Below are 22492 nucleotides of genomic sequence, written 5' to 3' on the forward strand. Positions count from 1 at the left end.
AGTGAGGAGAAAAGAAAAAAGCTCAATTCTAACACGTCATATAAATGCACATGCAATGTTATGATTTTGGATATTTATTTGTGTTTAATGGATTGTAAATCAAGTATTTCACAGAAATATAGTTTTATTTGTTGGTGAAAAAGAACACATGGCAAACCTTTAATGCTGTACAAAACCTTTTTAGTTGCGGCCCTGAAGAAAGCTGTATGTTTATTTAAAGATAGACATACCTTCACAGCTCAGTTCTGGCCCTTCTTTTGTCATGGGACTGCATTCATATTTTATAGATCACCTTGGCTTAACCTATCAAGCTCCCATATAAAAAAAAGCTTAACCACATAGAGTTCAAATTTCTGTGGTTATTTCCACAAGATTTTGGTCCTTCAGATTTTTCTCTTACAGGAATAAGATATATCCTTTTGTTTACTGTTCCTACAATGCCAAAGCTAGTTTTTTGGCAAAAGAAACCCTTTTTTATGTTTCTGGACAGCCTGTTTTTAACAACAGTTCTGGTTTTCTGTTTTCCCATGCTTCATACTCTTTGTATAATAGGTTGTTGTCTGCCAATCTCTTTAACAAAAACCGGGACTACTCTCTCCGCCATCCTCTTTCTAAACATAAGGTTTCACTTTTGAAAAAATGATACTGCAGCATAACAAAAAAATCACACAAACGATTTTCAGTAAGTATATTTGTTGAACCCATGATACTTTTTGTTATGTTACTTTTAAACAGTTTCTCCCACAACAAATACAGTTTAATGCATGTGGAAATGTTCTTTCATAAATGATGCAGGATAATATAATATGAGGTTTACCCTTCTTGATGCTTCATGACGTGACACCTAGTTTTTTTGTGTGTGTGTCATTTTCTGAAGTACCGATGGCTTGTTTTTTTTTTGTTGCGCAACAAAAGAAATCTTCCAGCCTCACAGCTACAACATTCTACATGTTAAGAATAAACAGAAATTTAATATCCAATAATTTTGTGCAATTTTGTCAAATGTGGCTCTCTCTAGGGCAGGATTTTCTATTGAGTTAGACAATAGGATATCATTATATTAATGGACAATTGCTTATCATAAGATCATGTATTGTTAAACCTGAAATCATACCCACTTCTTTCTCAGCACTTAATCCTTTCATTGTTTTTTCTGAGGTTCTTGGTAACAGTTTTCACATGTCATGGGGTGAGGATTTCGACCACTTGTTTTAAAGTGAAAGGGGGAAACAGAGGCTTTTTTGGAAGCCACCTTTAAATGCGATTTTTCTTTCACATTCATCTTGATCCCTTGTTTGTTGTCCAGATGGAATTGAATCATCAGCTACAGGAAGAATCCTATTTTTCTTTGAAAGCATCTTTAATACACATCATTTGTTGAAACCACAATGTTAAGATTTGTTCTAAAATAGGTGCAAATAAGATCACCACACTAACTATAATAAATTCCCAGGGAAAGGTCCAGAAGTGTATGATAATTAAAATAAATAAACTAAGAAGAAATGAAGGTAAATAGCAAACCAATTAATAAAATAGTTTGTTATTTAGTATTAGCCACCATAACAAAGGAATTTACTATCTTAGTGTGATTTCCCCCCCAAGTTCTATTTTGAAAGCAGTCCTGTTAGGAGTAAGGTGGATTGTCTGACAGTTGTGAATTAGTCATGGGTTACACAAAAAATGGGATATGCAAAAGAAAGTTGATAGGTGATAGAGGTGATACTATAGACATTTTCATCTCATAAAAGATTGTAACTGAGACAATTATGCTCATTTGTCTCCTGCTTAATGGGGAAAGTTAAAAATAATTTTGTTTGGTTCAGCATCATCTGATTCTTATGACATGTCACACACCTCATGCATCCATGTTGTCAGACAGCATGAGAGGCACAAGAGAGTCTGGCTCTGGGCTTGTTTCTGCGATTCTCAACCCATGAATCTAAGAAAGTACACTAATGAAAAAGTACAACTTCAGCTTGTGCAATTTCTCCACACACTGCTTAATATTCTCTATTATCATCCATATGTCATAAACTGTATTTAGCAAGTCTCATGAAGATGGGCTGCATGGTGGCCCAGCTGTCTGTAGTCTTGCAGCAGATGACCATGGGTTTGAATCTGAACTGGTGTAGTTCAAAAACCTGATTGTTTGTTCACTTGAACAGTTTAAATCAGGCATGGCCAAAGTCAGGCCTCGAGGGCAGGTGTCCTGCAGGTTTAAAAGGTTTCCCTGATTTAGCACAGCTGATTCTGATGATTGCAACTCAGCAATAGCCTGTTATTCAGCCACCAATGAAAATAAGCTGTGCTGGAGAAGGGAAACTTCTAAACCCTGCAAGACAGCAGCCCTTGAGGACTGACTTTGGGCATGCCTGGTTTAAATTCTCATTAGCCATGAGCATTTGTATAGCATAGTTGCTTTTTTCTGCGCTGGTCTGTGATGGGTTACTGACCCATACAGGGTGTTCTCTGCCTTTCTACCAATGACTCTAGGAGATGCCCACAAAGTAGTGATAGACAATAAATGATAAATAACATATCTACATGCAAGCCATTTATCCATATATAGCACCCGTTTTGCCTTATTGGAAGCCACCATTAAGTCCTTCTATAATGATTGACTAACCAAGAGTCTCAACAGAGACTGAAATCCACACAAAAGAGTATCTGTCTTGGCACTTGGCTTAACAATGCTATTTCTTTCCAACAATCTAAACCAAAATGATCAGCTAAAAATAAACATTGCATGGCAGGTTTTGGGGAGGCTGCATGCCAAACTCTTTTCTGCCACAGAATTTCCCCACTTGAATTGACATAGTGTTCACTGGAGGTGGGCAACACAACCCTTCTCTCTAGTTTTTGTGCAGCTCACTGAAACCGCTTGTCTCCTGTGTTTTATCTACTGCCCTGTCAATTAGATAGGGACAACAGAGAAGCCTATTTGGACAGAGGTCTGTATCACCTCAAGGCTGTGGGTGCCACTGCTGAGGTCATGCTATGAAAGGGAAATGGAGCACCACTGTTTCCTCTGAGCATTTTAAGACACAAGCGATTACATTGACTGATGTGTCCAAGGGACCCTGTTTAGTGGGGGATCAAAGGCAGCCTAGAGACCACCTGGAACTTCTCTTGGCAGTAGACTTTGCCTGTAAAAGTAAGAATCACTATGGGAAAACAGGAGTTAAAGCACTGCTCCTCTTGTTCCCACCCTGATCTTCGTGAGAAAAGTGGCGGTATTACTGAAGATCTAACTTTACTATCAGTCTGAGTTTTCTAGGGTTTCAGTGAGACATTTAAGTGTAAGTAGATGAGGAACTGAGCAAGCAGAAGAAGCTTTAGTTTAAAAACAAATACTTTAACTGAGTACCAAAACCTTGGCCTCACTGATCGTTAGCTTTACTCTGCCATAACCCCGGCAGATGAGTGATAAATAGGTTAGGCTGCGACAGTTTAACAATTGGTCTATTTTGTTTTAACATCCTGGTAGGTCCTCGAGACCGCCCTGAAAGCTGGCTAAAGAACTTGTTAAACCACACAAACAATCTGCATATTCATTATTTATAATCATTGTTCAGTCATGTTTAAATTGTTTTTAATGGTGGTGGTGGTTCTGGTGCTGGGAAACTTTTAAATGTAATCTCATTTGTAAGACACTGAAACCCTTATTTTTTTGTTGCTGTCACTATTTAAATGTGGACATTAAAGCATGGATGGATTCATGTGATGGATGAATGTGTTGATTTAGGTGATTTGATTGGGAAGATTTAGAGCTAATGTGTAATTTACAAGCACACCTTACAAAAAACAGTAAACTAACCACATGGCAACAATATTTTTGTCTGGCAGTTCATTAGTGTTAAGTACTATGATAAAGTTAGCTGATTAATTAGGAATAATAGACAAACAGCTCTCATTTTAACAGCAAGTACTACTCCTATATTAGGGGTATCTAATGTTTTCATTTTAAAAAGTCACGTTTGTGACTATGCTACTAAAAAAAAAAAAAAAAAAAAGTTATCACAAGTCATAATAAAGATATAACAAGAAAGCCAAGGAAATTAAAACAACATTTTCTATTGTATAACTTAGAACAAAAACTACATTTAGTTTCCAAAAGAAAAAAAATATTTTGTAGAAAGAGGCAAACTAAGTGATCCATCAGAAACATGAAAGACAAATAACACTAGATAGTCAACCTAGAAGTATAAACCACATAGTTGAAGCTAAATAGAATAAAATTACTTTTGAAATCCCTTTACCACTAGATACCTGCTGTTGTACATATTCTATGCAGGTATTGATGGTAAAAAAAAAAAGAAAAGAAGAACCCTTCTTATTGCCTTAAAAATCAAGATTATTTCTTATTCTGTCTCTGGAGCTGCAGGTTGCAGATGCCTGAAGGAAAGAATAAACACCAATAACTTATCTCCAGAACATCAACAAAGATATTTAAAGTTGAACCAAACTCACTTTAACAAACTCTATAACTTGGCAATTGCAATTACTGATTTAAACTATATACTCTCTTAATTGTAATGTTTAATTTTTTTATATTGTGTCTGTGGTGTAAGATGATATCAGTGTCAACAAAGTGCTTAGACATAAAATGTATTATTACTAATATTAATGTTATAATAATGAGTAAAAGGAAAATTCAGAAAAAAAACAACCCGTATGAGAATAAAACAGAAACAAATAACTTAGAAAATGATGCATTAATCAGATGTTGAAGAACCAAGCTAGGTTTAAGAGGTTTGTAATTAGGCCAAGTAATCATAAAAGTTGAACAAAATACAGGTAAGTGAAAGTGGGGACGAGCACGTAGGACAGCCTTACATAAACATATCACCAGAATGATTGACAAATAGGAGGACCACTTATTTTGATGATCCACCCGGAAAAAGAACATCCACAATTATACCTTTAAGATAGTTCACAAAATTATGAGCAACCAATAAAGCCATAGATCACATCAAAGTCATGCTGTAAAATGCACTTCTACAAGCTATTAAAACATTGGATGCATTCAGTTAGTTTTGCATGAAATGCTTTTGCTTTTTGGATAATAGTATTTGTTTTTTTTAAAGTAATGTCAGTGAGGGATTTGCTGTGCCTTTTTGTAGACTTGAATTTAGATCCAAATAACTTCAATACTATTGCGGGAAAGTCCTAATCTTTTAAAAAACCTAGAAATAAACAATGATTTCCTTGTTTTATATTTAATTACAACAGCATCTTTGTTTTTCCGTGCAAAGAATATTTCTTCCATCTCTGCTTTCATAAACCCTTTCTGTTTATACTCAAAGTAACATAACAATGGGACACTTTCTGATCATGTTTCAGAAAGATTAGCCCATCAGCTTAATTCTTTTAGCTGATGGGCTAAAGAAAATCAGTGCAAATGCATTAGCTGTTAAATGTCACAATTTGGGGGAAGTCTGCTAATCACAGAGGGTTTTGGCAATAACAGATGAAATGTTTTTGAATTTTTGTCTGAGATCCAGTGGCGTGGCTTTGGAAAAACAGCGGCGTTCATCTGTACAAAGCCAGATGCTAACAAGAGAGATTTTTGTGGTCAAACCCAAGATGGATCCTAAAGCCAAATTATTCTTGTTTTAATAAATAAAGTGAATTAATAACTAAAAAGAATATTGTCCCAAGAGACCTGCAACCATCTCAATGCATACCAGTACATACAGAAAGATGCTTTTTCATACTAAACATATGGATTATATATGTTTGTACTCCACATGTTATGCTTTATGCATCATTTCCTACATTCTTCCTGTCATCACAAAATTCATTTCAGATGATTGCTGAACACATGCACACAATAGATTCTAACCCCATCGCCAGGAATGAAGAGTAGCTGCAGGTTTATTAAACTTGAATGTCTTAATCACTTGTATCTCGGAAAAAGTCAGTGTACCTAAACTCTATGAAGGTATGATTGCTCAGACATAATCGTTTTGTTTGTTCCTGTTTCCATTGCATCCACCCATGACACTTTGGGGAAATGAAGCTATGTTTGTTTTACCGAACACTTCTGAAAGTTATTTCTTAATACCCTCTTGAGTTTCCAATGGAAATAAAACACAAATGTTTGTTTCCAACCAGCACAGGTCTTTATTCATCTTTATCCTGAGTAATTGCTTGATTTGTCTATGGGATACACTGTCCCTTTGCCTTTAAAGGAGAAACTTTCTTGAATGAGCATCAGTGTTACATTTCCACTCCATTACTACCGTCTTATTCATGGGGACTGAACAAAATAAAATAAGTGGCATTTATAGCTCTTAAACATGCAATATAGTTTTCTCCCTGTTTGTAATCTTTGTATGAATCAGGAGCTGTGTAAAATTCACACAACCTAAACCATTTTTATTAACCTTCTGTTTTTGTAGTACTTTTAAAGAAGCCCAGTTTCCATTCTCCACCATAATTAAAATCTAAATTCTGGTATGAAATTTAATTCATTCATTTGATAATTATGTTTTTACATCATTAACATAATCAGCACAACTCTTTTCATTCAATAGGCCAAATGGGCATCAGTCATGCTTTAAAATAGTAACATGTAGCTACTAAAGCTTTGTCTAAACTGTGCAGAAACTTACCAACTTGTAGAAGACGCATGAATGTACTTGAGACATCTCATAAACTGAAGTGGTGATCACTTCGACACTAAATCAAAATTATGCATACTGCTTTTATAGTTTTTTAATTTTTTAATTTTTTATGCAACACTGCATAAATTTTGACTTAAGAATTAGATTTATATTCACATATATTAAATGATTTTTCAGATCGCTACAGCATTTGGGGGTATAAATTCTCTGTTAAATCTACAGATTTTAAGTGTTCCCTTGAGGAGGACTTCTTGACCTCAGTCTGCTGGTCCAAAGTGGTCTGCTATTAGATTCCAAAACACTTCAATTTTGCAACAGTGCAGTGTTGCCAGTTGCTTTCAGCTTTCCACCCCTACTGGATAAATATTATACCATATTGGTTTAATCAAAAATTTCCTTTCTATTCGCCAGAGGTGGATCTTATCTTGTCTATGCCGCATAGACAACATAGGCAATTGCTGTGGGCGGCAACTGTGGAACAGCACTGTCTCACCCAGGGTGGCAAAAAGGCGTTAAACGGTCACTAAGCCATTTCATAAGTTTAGATGTCATGTTGAACTCTTACATGCATACATGCAACAGTAACATATCTCTGGTTGGGGCTCAAGAGAGTGGATTGGCAAGTACATTTTGATAGGGATCTTTGACTCTCTAAGGATATTGAGTTTCCAAGAGGAGATATTATCCAGAAAGTTGCCAGGAGATTGAGAAATGAGATTGGTGGAAACACAAAGTAAGGTTTATGCGCCAATGATAAACTGCCAGGAGAAAGCAATAACATTACATAACAGGCATGATGAGAAAATGAGAGAACTGAGGAGCCTGGATCCTGCAACCAAGATGAAGTGTTTAGAACTGGACATGAATTGCACTGGAATAAGTTAGTTAGATGAGTAAACACATTTGAGGAATGAGCCACAGACTAAGAGAATTTGATATAGCAGGGGAAAATAAAAACAAAAGTGGCAACTGCATGTAACACCCCAACATAGGATTTAGTAATAGCATCGGCGAAAAAAGGCAAATAGCATCTCTAAATGTAAACAGATAAGACATTGCTTGATATAGCTTTTGGGTTTATTTTTTTGGCATGCTTTGCTGCTTTGCTTGCATTGAAGAAGCTGACATAACCCCCCATAACAAAACAATAATAAGCACAATAGATTTTTATCTGAAATGGGTTTTACCTTGCCTCCACACAACAGAGTTAAATAAATGACTTGTTGGTCTCTGAGGAGGGAATGCATATTCTTACTAAGGTGTGATGGAGAAGAGACACTTCTAAGACATGTGGGACAGTGACTCTTGAGGACCAGGGCTCAAGACAAATGCCCTACAAAATATATAGTAAGGATGAGCCAGACTGTCTTAAATGTGAGTGAAATTAAGAGTTTACAATTCTGTAATATCATTCATATTTTAACCACAACTTTTATGTGAAATCACACATTTAAAAGTTGTCTAAAAGCTGTTTGTCTGTCAACCCCCTGCCATGAGCTACATTAGCTGAAATACTGGCTTTGAGAATGGACTTAGAAAAAACAGCCAAACTGCTTCTGTCTCCAGGAGGAACTAAATCTAAATCTGTTGGAATGTCCAAGACGTTAGAAAGATTCTGTGGTGCAGATCGGAACCCAGATGGATAGACTATTGTGAAGGGATTATTAGTTCCCATGTAGTCCACATGCCTCTCAGTCAGTCTTTTCTCCACCTTCATGTTTGTCTTTGTGTTCGACTTTGCTCCCTGGGTCCACTGAAATGGGAAAATTAGGTTTCACTCTTTAAAAGCTTTATGTTCATTACTTACCTGACTAGGGATTTGTTAGTTTGGTGTATTGGGAGGAAGTATAAAAAAAATATGTTTCCATGACATTGATCGAGATATGCTTAAGAATGCCAGATTTTCCAAGAATACCTCAGACTTTTAGTCTTTCATGTGCCTTGTATTTCCTTTTGAATGGTTTCAATTTGACCTCATGTAAAGAGAAGAGAACAATTCATCACTGGGTGCAGATTTGGCATTGAAGCCTGAAGGACCTGTAAATTAGTTACCAACTCTCATCAGAAAAATTGGAAAGATGCGGCCTAGTGGTTTGGAGGTCATAGAGCCTGGAATCCAGAGGTGCTGAGTTTGAGCCCCACTCCTACAAACTAACACTTAGGGTATCTGCCATCCCATTGTGGCAGCCCACTGCTCCCAAGGGAATGGATTAAATCCAGAGGTAAATTTCTCCAATGAGAGATAAATAAAGTTAAATTATTATAGAAAATGTGTAAAATGTTTGCTCAAATTGTGAGATTTTGAGATCCAGTTTCTGTTGAAGGTTTTTAATACTATTAATACTACTTACTATGTGTAATGATCCAGTTATAGAAACATGTTTTTATTTAATTCTCTAAACGTAAATTTGGTCAGATTTACCTATTGTCATTATTTTCATACTTCAGCAGACATAACTAATTAGCATGTTCTCTAGTCCTCCACATTTTGTAGAGGGTGTTCTTTTTTAATCCATTAATATCATGCTCAGGGTGCATAAAGGCCTCATTTAGCTGGTTGTCCTCTAGCCTGGTAAAAACTGACTAAGAAAAATAATTCCTGGCCATTTCACACAATACCCCAGGGAAACAGTAAGATATAAATAACTAATCATATTCCCATCACACTTAACAATTATTGATAAGCCTGTCACATATTTTTTTGGACATTCTACAAATAGTATCAAATGAGTTTCACAGCTTACACATGTCATGTACAATGCACACGTATATCAGTACTACAAAATCAAAACAACCAAAACTAAGATATTGAAAAACTGTGCAGGAAAAACTGACAAATAACAACAACTAATCTCATGTTACACAATCCAGGTGGTTCACTGACATCTGCATGCTGGATGGTTGAAACAAAAAATTAAGACTTCCTTTGCTGTTTGACTAAGTTAACAAACAATAATCTGGCTACTAGAGAGCGCTTCTTTAATCCTAAATATAATGATCAAATGCGGTAGTCAAGCATGCAAAACCCCTTTCAACTATACTTTCCCTTTATATTGTGGACTTTCTACATTTTCTATATTGCAACAACCTTCTAAAGGCATATAAAAACAAATACGAAAAGCACTTTACAACAAAACGTCATCTCATTTACTTGTTCAATCAAATGCAGACTCATAATGCATCAACACAATTTCAAACTGGCAATAAATTTAAAAATAAAAAGAGAAAGCAGAAGAAGACCATTTAAAAGAAGATTTAACTAAGAAGTTCCAAAAACAAGTATCATAACAAGAAATATCTCGTGTTCACAGAAAATATTCTAAAAATGAGAAAATGTCTTTTTAGCAGCAGTCATATTGTGCAGTGAACAGTAAAGGCATCTAAGGCAGGACTCTGCAGGAAGTGAAACACAGGTTACTGACCATGTCTATGGATGACAATGAATGTGAGAGTAACTAATCTGGTCTTATTTTTTATTTTATTTTTTTAACAGCGTCCTGTCTGGCAATGTGTACAGTGGCCCAGAAGCGTCAACAGTAATGCAAAAGCCGCAACACAAATTTAAAAGCCGCAACACAAATACAAAAGCCGCAACAGAAATAGATATGCTGCAACACAAATACAAAAGCCGCAACAGAAATACAAAGCTGGAACGCCTTTACAAAAGAGGCAACACAATTACAAAAGCTGCAACACAATTACCGGTAATCCCAGGACAGGGCACCGGCGCTGCCGGGTCCATCCCCCCCGTCCTTCCCCCCTCTGGTCTTTCTTTATTTTTTGGATTACCTGAAATCTGGATGGGGGAAGGGGTGTGAGAAAGAACCCGATGCTCACTGCGCCTCCTCGAATATTGTGTTGTTGCGTGTTGTTCTCAGGTGTAAATAAAACTGGGAGTACCAAAGGGGCACAGTCCACCCCCCCTTCGGAAGATAGCTGGTGCCAGTTCAGTCCGTGCCCCGAGGATGAGGTTGCTTCCAGTCGGCTGTCGACAACACATGGCACACGCTGCCCAGAGAGTTCCAGACGTTGAAGTCCCAGAGGCCGAAAAACAGGCAGGAGAGCAGAAATGAGCAGACGAAGGAAGGCAGGATAATCCAGAGGGCGAAGCCATAGCTGGTGTCAAGGATGTGCATAGGAGTCCCGGTCAGAAGTTCAGAGATACGAAGAGGTGCTGAAGGGAAATCCAGGATGGTGTCAGGAATCAGTTCAAGGTTCTGGTCAAAGACAAGCAGAATTCAGCAGGCATCTGAAGACTGGTCAGGAAAACAGATCAAAAGAGGGAGAGGTAGGCTAAGAGGTCCAAAGGTAGAAGGGGTCAGGGTCAGGCAATCAGAGCACAATTAGATACACTAGAGAACTTTTACCAAGGGCTCGAATAATCTGGCACTGATGACTGGTAGAAGGCAGGTTAAGTAGAAGCTTGAACAAGTAGCTCAGATGAAAGCTGAAAAAAAAAAAATAGAAAATAGCATAAAGAATATAAAATCATTAGTCCGTCATGTTTTATATCAGTGGTTAAATCTCATGGGGGAATCACTTTGCCCCCTAAAAAAACAACTGAGAATTTTTTGAACACCACATACTGTAGGTATTATTATTTGCATCTCTTTCTGACCATTGTGTATCTTTGATCTGATGGCTATTTTGAGAAATATAAGGAATCTCAAAGCTTAAATAATCACTTAGAATTAAAACAACAATGTTTTAACAACAGTGATTTAACCCAAAGATCTCCAATGTTACCTTATTAAGCATAAATAAAGCAGCTAAGGGATATGATTGATTAAGATGGGAAAACAGAGATGGGAAGTAGCTGCATGATTCTGTCATGACTGTCCATAATAAAAGCTGGTAATAGAAAAGTGCCCCTAAAGGTTAGTCTGGGGAGTGTATTGCATTAACTCATTTTAGAATAAGATTATTACAGGTTTGAAAAACTCCTGATAGTTGGCTATTCATGAGTAAATATTTGTCAGAAGCCATAGATTTGACATAAGATATAAGGTCTTGGAAAGTATTATTAGCAAAGTTTCAGTCCTATAACTTAGCTTGATCTGCCTTTTTTCCGCTCTGTTGCACTGAACCTTTTGCAAATTCTGTGCCTGATAGCCTATTTATGGTCTCATTCATGCCTCAGCTGCTTTCAAAAACATTCCATCCTTTGTGCACTATTGAGTTCGATGTCCATAGATTTGAGATTCCCTGATGGAACTCGTTCTCTATCCTTTTTGGTAAAGTGTCTGAAGCTGAGTCAGATGGAATGGAGAAACAAAGCTGCTTCCACCACCGTTAAGTAATTAGTTCCATACACTTTTACTGTTTATTTTTCTTTGATTTGAGCAGATAAAAGAGTTTGTCAATTAAATAAGATTATCTATGTTTAAATAAGAGAAAAACAACTTAATCATTTTATTATAAATGCATCATATCTGATTATCTTATATTAAGGTTAAAAATACTAATTTCATAGAAGAATAATTTTATTAATGTGCTCAAATTAAGAGCAAATACAATTTTCTAAAGAAATCTTTACCTATTTTTAGCACTGTCCCACAATATAACACTGACACCCGCAAGTGTCACAGTACACAGTTCTAGCTTTCCTTCAGACATATCAGTTTGCATGAGGAACAAAAAAGTTCAATTTTATACTTTTTACAAAGTATACTTCCCTCCACATTTTGCTATTTTTAAAATTGAAGCAAGGATACTCTTTGAGCTAAAGAAATAAAGTGCCAAAAAAACATTGTGTCTTAGACATATTAGATCAGTAGATTAGAAAAACAGAGCACATTCAACCTCAAAGATCCTGGCTCAGAACAGGATTGAACAGAGATCTTAAATAAAACTGCAGCACTAATCCCTTTTTTAAAGTGAAGCAACATCTTCAATTAAATCGTCATACAGAAAATACTCAAACTGAACATGCCTGATCTATGATTTATATTGAAGGGGAATAAAGATGTTTATAAAAGAAACAGTAGCCTTTCTTTATGTAATTGACTGTTTTTGAGACAGGCTGTCCCATCAAAGGTCAAGAGAGAAGCACACTCTGGGCAGATCGCCACTCCATTGCATGTTTTGGATAGTATTTATAAAAAAATAAAAAAATAAATTTGCAGTTAAATAAATTTTATAGCAATTTCTTAGGCGGAAAAACCTCCCATTTGCCCAATCAAATTTTAGGTGGATTTCCCCTCTAACCATTTAATCAGGATCCCACTGAAATACAATGTTTTTAAGCATGTAGCTGAAAGCCCAGAAGTTTTCTGTAAACGATCAAAAAATTGCATGTAAGTATTGTTCATGACAGTGATTATGCTGGCAGCACAGACTGTGGTTAGTCAGTTGCTGCAGGGATAAGTCCTCTTGTTTTTATTTCTTTGAAAACAAGTTAACTGTTCTTCTCACAGTGTTTAAGGAAAACAATGAACTCAGATGTTTTATTTTCCAGCAGAAAAAGGTAATTGCTGCTTCCTAACTCAGCACACACACAACGCACATCTGGAAGGTATCAGCTGAAAGGACTAAAAAGAGTATAACAATGAGCGAGCCCTTAGAATGCACCAAAAATATTTGAAGTGAACGATTAGTTAGTGTGTGTGATCTACACCTCTATGCACTGCAGGGGCTTGGAAATGCTCCCTGGATTCTGCAACTACTCATATATAGTTTAATTAATGGTTTTATATTGTTGGAAATGCCAGGTGCTTGCATTAATCCCAGGATTTTTAAAAGCAATATCAAAATACTTGCACATGTCATTCTCATCCAGCTGCCCTTCTTAATGTTCAAACATAAATCCAACAGGCCTCCACTTAATTTTGCTCTGCCAAAATTTTTAATAACAAGACTTTCACAGCAGGTTTGCACATTTCCGCATATTATTTATATTCTTAAATGATAAGTTGGACAGTAATCCATAAGATGTTCAATGCCTGAAATATTGTTTTCTAACCTAACCCTGCTTTCAACTTCTCAGGTATATCCCTCACCTTTTCATTTGTCTTCACAATGTTGTTTGTTCTCCAATGTTGTCTAACAAATATTTGAGATCTGCAGTGGGAGCAGTTTACTCATTTATTGATTTCTGGATGTAGTTGTTTTATGCTTATTAGAATAGAGGAGAAAGACATACATATGGAAGACATGCTACACCCTCTCTAGCCATTGGTAGGATTTGCTCACATCAACCACTTCAGCTTTGTGTTGGAGGTACATCCCATGCAGGGGGTTTTCTTCCCATTATGGTTCCTGGTCTGAGACATGCAAGTGCTGAACAGCCTTCCTGATCTCTTCATTGTCTAAAGAACATATATTGTGGTATAAAACGTGTATTTTCTTTGGAACATCTGGAGAAGGAGATAAAAAATCCAATTAAACTCACTAATGAAATCTAAATATTCCCAGTTAAATCAACTTACTTCTCAAGACAAAAGGCCTTTTTAGATCGATTTGGAATTACTTCAACCCAATATAATCAACTTTTACTCTTTCAGATCCAGTTACATACACTCCAGTTACATACATTTCTGTCAACGAAATGGGGCCAATTAGTAATACTTCTAAAACAGAATTCAGTCTGTGATGTCACACCCAATGGATGTTTTTCAGTGATACAGTTCAGATGTAGATATTGTTGTTGCTCAAACTATTTGCTCATGTATATTGTTAGGTTTTGGTCATGGAGATGTATGCATACAGGGTCTAATGAAAGATTAAAGTTCAAAAACATGCAGATAACTGGCATGATGAAAATGTAGAAAAACAAAGGCTGTTGCAGAAGTGGACAAGAACAGGGGAAACATTAGTAGGTTAGTATTATTTCGAGGGGAGCATAGACAAGTGGTAGTCCTAAATAGGAGTGCAAAAAGTAGAAAGCATGAACTATATTAGCAATGCAACGGGAGGACAGAGCTGACTGCTTTAGCCAGATGCTGAGAGTGAGAAGTATAACTTGAATTGAGCTAAACAAGTATATTAGTACAACAACTAAGAAGCTAAAGGAAATATCTTTAAAAAACAAACAAATAAAAATACACCATGTACAAAATACAAGAATGAATATGGAACTAATATCATGATCTTGGCACTAATGGCTGGCCTAATTGCTCACTCCATTTAACTGACTCTGCCCGATTCTTCATTACTGCTTATCTAACTCGCCTGCTGCTGCTTCTATTTATACAGTTCAGTCCCAGCCATTGTGGCCAGATTATTGATGCTGATGGATTTGTCCATGTTCTTGTTCTCAGGCTTAGTGGAGAGAGGTTTTTTTCAGCGTTCTGTAGTTTTTCTGATATCCTGACCAGATGAGCCTGCCTGTTCTCATCTGAATGTTCAGTCTGAACTGTCTGTGGACTCCTGGAACCCTGAACCAGTCTGTTCCTGTTCTGATCTGTTTCCCTCACCGGGCTCGGACTCCTGCTTGTCCTCCGGGACTGCAGCATCAGGGAATGTCTATGCGGCGCCTGCCGCATCTCCTTGGCAGCCCACCAGCTGGATTCTATCGCGTTCTATGGAGATGGACTGAACTGGAATCCAGGTTAGTGACTCACATGGATAATCATCATCTGTCAGATTATCAGGGTCCCTTACCTGTGTTTTTCTCCAATTAGAGTTTCCAGTGATGGAAACTCTAATTGCTGATAGCGAGTATCCACAGTCCAATCTGTATTTTAAATAGATGCTTTGACTTATCCCACTGTCTGTCTCACCTTGAATACTGGGTCCTTCTCTCCTGATTCATGACAATTAAGCACCCCCTGGAGGACATGAACAACAAAAATCAGAGGGAAAACCCAAAATATAATGATAAAGAAAAGGTGAAAACAAATATCTAAAGATTGTAACATACATCAAAGCTACTTTATTCTTAATCCATAGGGTAACGTAGCATCTATAAATCTTTTTCTGAAGGCTTGTGTGAGGTTAGATGATTCTCAGTTCCTGTTCATCTGAAAGAACTTCCATCAGGTCAGCATAAACTCTATTTGATGCTCTGCGTCAAATGCTCTGCCAAGAATGTTTTTGTTGTTACCCTTGTGGGATGCCATGTGCATCGCAGCCCAAGAGCTAAAAACATTTCAGAACGTTTTGGGACAACTGGTTCTTTCCCACTCCTATTTCAATCTGCAAGTGCTGAAAAGACTTTCTGATCTCTTCATTGTCTAAAAGAATGCATTGATGTCAACAAGTACCATCAATAAATGAAAATTTTAATTTTAAAAGACACAAATATTGATCTTCTATAGACATTGTGTGTTTTTGGATTGCCTGAGATAATCCTTCCCGGCATCACAGACAGAGACTGTTCTTTGGCAGGATTTGAATAAGAGTGGTAGGTTTGATGTTTTTTGATTTATATAAAGTGTTCATGTTTTGATTCCTTGGAGTTGTAGGACTCTGTCATCAACTATAACCTAAACAGTTTTAAATTTGTTTTGAGGTTTTTAAATGGCCACATTTGCTAAGTTGCTGACAGTGTATCTGGGCAAAAAATGTGGGATGAATAGCTATGTAAAGTGTTTTATGTAAATGATGGTTAAAAACCACCTATTTAATGTCATGCTTCAGTTTTTGATTATTTGTATTTTATTACTCATAGCAGGAAATCTTATATTATGTTTTCTTTTTCCTTACAATGTGCATAAAAGGGAGCAGAAATTGTGTAAATGTGATGCTCTAAAATGTTTTAGTCAGATGATGTGCGAGACCAAGAAGAACGCACAAGTCTGCTCTGATGCATGCTCGATAAAGAGGGCGGGGTGAGAACAACATCCGGGGATTTGATGCGTTCTCGATCTGGCGTTCTCGAGAATTGGAACGGTACTCGGGCTGAGGCTGATGACGTGCCACGAGTACACGAGCACACGAGAACGCTCAAGAACGCATATTGAGAAACGCCCATGATCTCTCTTGTTAATTTTCATTAGAACTCTGGCTGCAATATTTTTGATCAACATGTCATTCCAAAGTTATAATGAGACTTTCAAGCAGAGATTGAAAATCAGGGGCTGCACGGTGGTACAGTTAGTAGCACTGTTGCTATGGACCAAGAAGGTTCTGAGTCCCAGGGTCTTTCTGCATGGACTTTGCAAGATCTTCCTGTGCATGCATGGGTTCTTTCCAGGGACTCTGGTTTGGTCACACAGTCCAAAAACATGACTGTACAGTAAGGTTAATTGGCATCACTAAAATTGCCTAAAACTGTGTTGCCCTGCGACAGACTTGCAACCTAACCAGGGCACACCCTGCCTCTCGCTCGTAGACTGCCAGAGATTGGTACCAGTCCGGCGGCCGCCTGACAGAATAAGACAGAAATAAGGATGGGCTGAGATCAAAAACTACAGCTGGGGCATGTGATCAAGCTGTGCTGTTCTGCTGAAGTTATGTAAGTAAAATTTTGACTATGATGTCCTCTCTTGTTTTAATGTTTTCCAAACCTTAATTTTTCTGAACATAAAACATAACAGTATTTTCGTTCTTTCAATGTGTTCTATCACACATCACAATTTTTTTCTTCAAATAATTTACCTGTCACGCTTAATCTGCTTTCCTAGTTATCAGTTTTTTCATCATCCACTGGGGCTGTCTCCCTCTGAAGCTTTTGCATTCAACTATTAGGCTGTGAGCAATTTGTAGGCAGTTCAACTGACTTTCAAGCTTTTTCCCAAAACATTGATTTTTTTCAGATTCTTTCTCCTCTTTTTATCTTCTTTCCTTTTTCTTACAAAATCACATACAATTCCAATCAAAGTTATTTTTTATGGTTCAGTTACGAGTTTTCATGACGTGGCGTGTTTGTTAAAAGGCTGTTTAAGGTTCATCTGTCTTCACTGGTTATGAGAAGAGTTGCTAAACATCAGGAGTTCATGCAGGATTTAAAATCACTGCTATTAGAGCTCAGGCAGTCTGTGGCTGAGGCATTGGGATTTTTAACATGCAGCTCTTATTTGTTATCTAACTATACACACAGAGGACTGTAAGAACATTTTTAAGAGACTCTAACCTCCTAGCACTTTCTACATTTTAGAAAGTAACTTTACGCCTACATTTCTTTTTCCTTCAGACATGACAAAACACAAGAAATGGGACAGTGGGTCATAATCAATCTCACCGTTATTGTTGTTTGTGCACGTTTTACTGAAAAAACTTTTTCCTTTCACCCAACTTTCCTTTGATATTATTGCCAACATCACTCTACAAAGAGTCAGCTTTTTTAAGCACCTTTCCTGACTTTTCTTAGTTTACCCTGTCTGTGTAGGTTATCTTTGGTTGTCATGTTACCACTCATCCCTATTTTACTATTTAGGTTATAAATGGGCTTTAGCAGCTTTTATTAGAAATATTCCTAAATGTATCTATTGCTTTGTCACAGAAAGAAAATTCATGGTTTGGATTAGTTGACACCATAATGTTAGGAAACTTAAGAGAAATAAACACTTAAATGTTCATGACGAAGATCCTTTTAAACAATATTATTAGTTTCTGTGGTGTCATTTGAGATTCCAGGAAACTCCTTCAGCAGGTGAATAAACAAATGTTTCCAAATATATAGAATAAAACATATTTTTTCCGATGATAAAAATATTTATCATCACTCAGTCAAACTTGCCTATAATAGCTCTACAGTGTATAGTTCATTAAAGGTAAATTCAAAAAGTAAAGCCTCCTTTTAAGTGTTTCTGTTGTAAAGTGTTGAAACCTGTATTTATTGAACAAACTGTAAAAGAGTTGTTTCAGATGTTTGCAATTCATCACACAAACTGGACAGCTGTTTTTTGGCTCAACGAAGGGAAGGACGTAACTCACAAAAATGTGTTTATTTTGGACAGAGCTCTCAATGGCCTCTCCAATCCTAACAAATAGTCAAGTATCTGAAGAAGGCAGGTAAACTGTACAGCACTGACGTCAAATTTGTTCAATTCTGAGATTGCGTTTTTCAGGAAGAAACTTCATTTCCTTTTGATAAGAAATGTGTGTGAAGACTGTAGCCTTTTTCTTAGCACTAGAAAGCATTTTAATTGCACAAGAACAAATAAGAACACTGTTGCCGACAGTAAGTAATACAGCAAACATTGTAATTTTTTTAAATGCAATATCGAAATGTAGTTGCTGACAGGAATTTCGTTTAAAAGATGTGCTATTTTGAAACCAATTTTGAAGAGAATTTTAGCTAATGCTCAAATGACTTGAAACCTGAATCTGCTGTTAGTTAACAACATGTAGTTAATAAAGAAGGCTGCAAAATGACCTCTGTTTACTCTCTGTAATGATCAGTGGGCATAGACAGGAAAAGAAATGACAGAAAATGTCAAATTCCTCCACAAAAATTGTGCCAAATTTTAATTACCGGTAAGGAAAATACACAGAGTGAGTCACAGCTTTCTTTGTTTTAATGGTTCGTGAGTAATTGCTTCTTAACTGACGCAATTTCCACAAAATTATTAGTCATTTACTTTTGCAACATTATCCTTAAAGTGTTGACAAAGAAGGTCCTTATTGCTAACAACTGTGGTAAGATAAAAAAAAATAGTTAAGTAAAGGTAAAAACAAAATTTGCATAGACATAAAATTTTATTCTATATTCGCTCATTGAAGCTAATTTTTTGGCCCCAATCCTGATGATTTGATCATGATTTAATCATTAACTATTAGTTTTTAAGGCAATATCCGATCGGATTTAGACTACTTAGCAGTCTTTAGGATCTTTAAGATGGACTTTTTTCCCCTGCTGTGCAGCATATAAGGCATTCCGGATGAAGCAGCCAGTTCTTCTCATGGAGAATATAGTTCTCCCGGGCATTTTGCACTATGAAATGATATTTGGAGATGGAATTGTAATTATCTAAATCAAAAAGATAATTTTTGTTGCAGGTTTCAATTGTATAAAAAAGAACTAGCTTAGAACACAAATTAAATGACAAAAAGAAAACAATAAAATATAAGAAAAACTAAATGAGCTTAAAGAAAGCTTTTTAAAATTAAACTATATAGGATATTCTCAAGGCATTCTCACTTTTTTTCTCCATCCTCAAAATGGCTTTTCTTAGCTCAATAAAGCATAAAGATTTGAAAAAAAAAAAAAAATAGGTTTTGTTTAAAAGAACGGACCAAGGGTGTTTATGAGCAGGTTTTTCAATGCCATTCATAATTAAACAGGATTTTAAAAGAAAACAGAGTCATTTAAACTAGGAAATATGATTTTTTTTATCCTGAGTCATGCAACCGAAAATATCATTTAATTAGAGAGTGTACAGCTGGCATGAAATGAAAGCCTAGCACACAACGACACTGCAAAAAAAGAAGTGCTAAGGAGAACAAGAACAGATCTGAAGCAAATAAGAATTATTTTCATTCCTCTCATTCCTCTGATTGTCAGGGTTCATGTGTTCTCAAATGAAACATTACTTGAGATATTGATTTTGAATTAATACATTAATGTAAGTCTGAACACTACAGAAATTATGAATACAGTAGACTAAAAAGGAGCGATAATCTAATAGATTTTAGTTCTTTGAAACACTTATAAATTTCATCAAACGAATGTTATTACCAAGCATATCTAATTTGAGTGAAAAAAGACTAATTTAAACCAATACGGCGTCTCTGAAATAGTAATTATCCATTAAATCTATGAAATACCCTGCAAAAACAAACATCTGCCATATTGGACGGTTTCTGAGCATGATTTAATGTTCGGAGTCATACCCAAACATTAAACATTTGAAGTCATACATGGACATCATAACTGAACCTAAGTTTGACAAAGTCTCTTCATAGTCCTAATTTAGTTTTGGTTAATCCATTTATAGCTGAGCCTTTTGTGGTAGCAAAGGAACAAGACTAACAAACAATCACCATCATGACTGTAAGCAGGACTTTCTGTAAAACTGCTGGTTTTATGTCCAATATAAAATGATGGACAGTTTACTAAACATCAGTTTTAGCAGTACACGGGATGCTATAAAAAAAAAAAAAAAAAGGATTATTTTGGTATTTTTTGTCAATGTTGGTATACTGCTGCTTCAGTGGTAAACAACTGAATGTGAAACAATTCTTAGTTTAATTACATTGTCTGTAACTTTAAAAAAAAGGCAAAGATTTGTCCTGTTTCTCTTCGCACTATGTGCATCTTTGAGGATTGCACAGCAGATCTGGGTGCACTAAATTGGAAAGGAGTAGAGGGTTGAAAAAGTGAACCTGTCTACCAGGAGACAGCCCAATTCCAAAATATAAAAATTTAAATAAATAGATTGTTGTGATTTTATGTGCTATTCAATTCCCAGCCAGCTAGGAATTTATATTTCTTATACTTTAAGCTGTTTATTGCCCTCCCCGGTAGGGGTGGTAAAATATCTTATTTAATCAGATATAATTTGGCTGTTATATACTGTTTATGAACACACGCCCTACTAGCTGTGTGTTAGAACAATAATTGAAATTAAATCATGGTCAAACAGTTAATTCTGCACATACATGGAATAAATTCACCACAACTTCTGTTCAAAATATAAAAGTTTATTAACAAAAACTATTCAGGTGAAAGTCACACATATTTCAGTTTAAAACTCTTAACTAAGGCTAGTGAAACTCAACTAAACTAAACTACTATGTACAAAGAGGAAGGGGAGCATGGTTGAAAACCATATTACAGTTTAAGATGGGTCTTGTGTTTGAAAATCAAAGTTTTTAATTATTTATTAAATAAATACATTTATTTATTATTTGGCCAAATAATGTTTTATTAAATGATTTGCTTAATCAAGAACCAATAACCTTTAGTCAAATGATTCTTTACCCTTTTTGAAATAGCTAGCAGCAGCTTGGTCATAATGGAAATGTAATGAGCATCTGAGGAACACATGAACACCAATGTTATATCAGTGTTTAAACCCATAGTAAAATAAAGCTTGTCCAAGCTTCAACAACAACAGCTCAACACATGTTTCTGTATACTATAGCATAGCATGCAGTCCATCCTGTTAGCGTTGTTCCTACTCATGAGTAAACACATGAAATGATCAACATCATCAAAATACATATTGTTTGTTCTGTCCCTAATCATGTCAGACCTGCAAACCTTTTTATCCATGTCCACTTGGAAGGCTTGAGTTTCATCCAGCAGCTTAGCAGGCAGCTAACAGCAAGGCAGGCTTTCTCGTCCATTCTGGCTCTATAAGTTCTGAAACTCAAGAGAAATGTGTTGCAAAAGGTCTGTTTTGGTTCTGCAGTTTGGTTCTGAAAGGTTCTGGCCTATCCTTGATGATTCTGGAGATCTGGGTCCCACCTTGGGCCTTGGATCTCCATCTTGACAGAGATCCTGCAGAAGCGGACCCCAGCTTCATGGGCAAGAGAGCAGGAAATGAGAAAGAATCCTGTGTCCTCTGTGGTTTTGTCCTGTCCTCACAGAGAGGGGGCTGGGAAGTCACACCTCTGTGGGCTGCTATGTGACTTGCCTGTGGAAGCCTTGGCTGAAAAGGGGTGGTTGCAGAGATTCCACAGCTGTTTATTCACCAAACTTGTATCTTCTTCTCTGGTCTTGTCAAGATGAAACATGGACACTGGTTCCCAATGTCCAAAAACAATGATCATGGCATACTGTATGGCACAACAAGATGAATAAGCATGTGTGTTAATTGTGCACTGAAATAAATCTGTGCACTGAAATAAATCAGTGGCATTTTTTCATATCTATGAGAAGAGTGGTGATAACAGCAGAGAGGACATCGGGGCTCCTCTTCCCCCCATAAAAGACATTTCATCCCAGCACTGCATGTCCCGAGTCTGAAACATTATCAATGACCCCTCACACCCCCACCATGGACTGTTCTCCCTGCTGCCCTCTGGGAAGAGGC

The sequence above is a fragment of the Cyprinodon tularosa genome, unplaced genomic scaffold (assembly GCF_016077235.1).
Source record: "Cyprinodon tularosa strain WSP-4 unplaced genomic scaffold, ASM1607723v1 ctg464, whole genome shotgun sequence".
Classification (NCBI taxonomy): domain Eukaryota; kingdom Metazoa; phylum Chordata; class Actinopteri; order Cyprinodontiformes; family Cyprinodontidae; genus Cyprinodon; species Cyprinodon tularosa.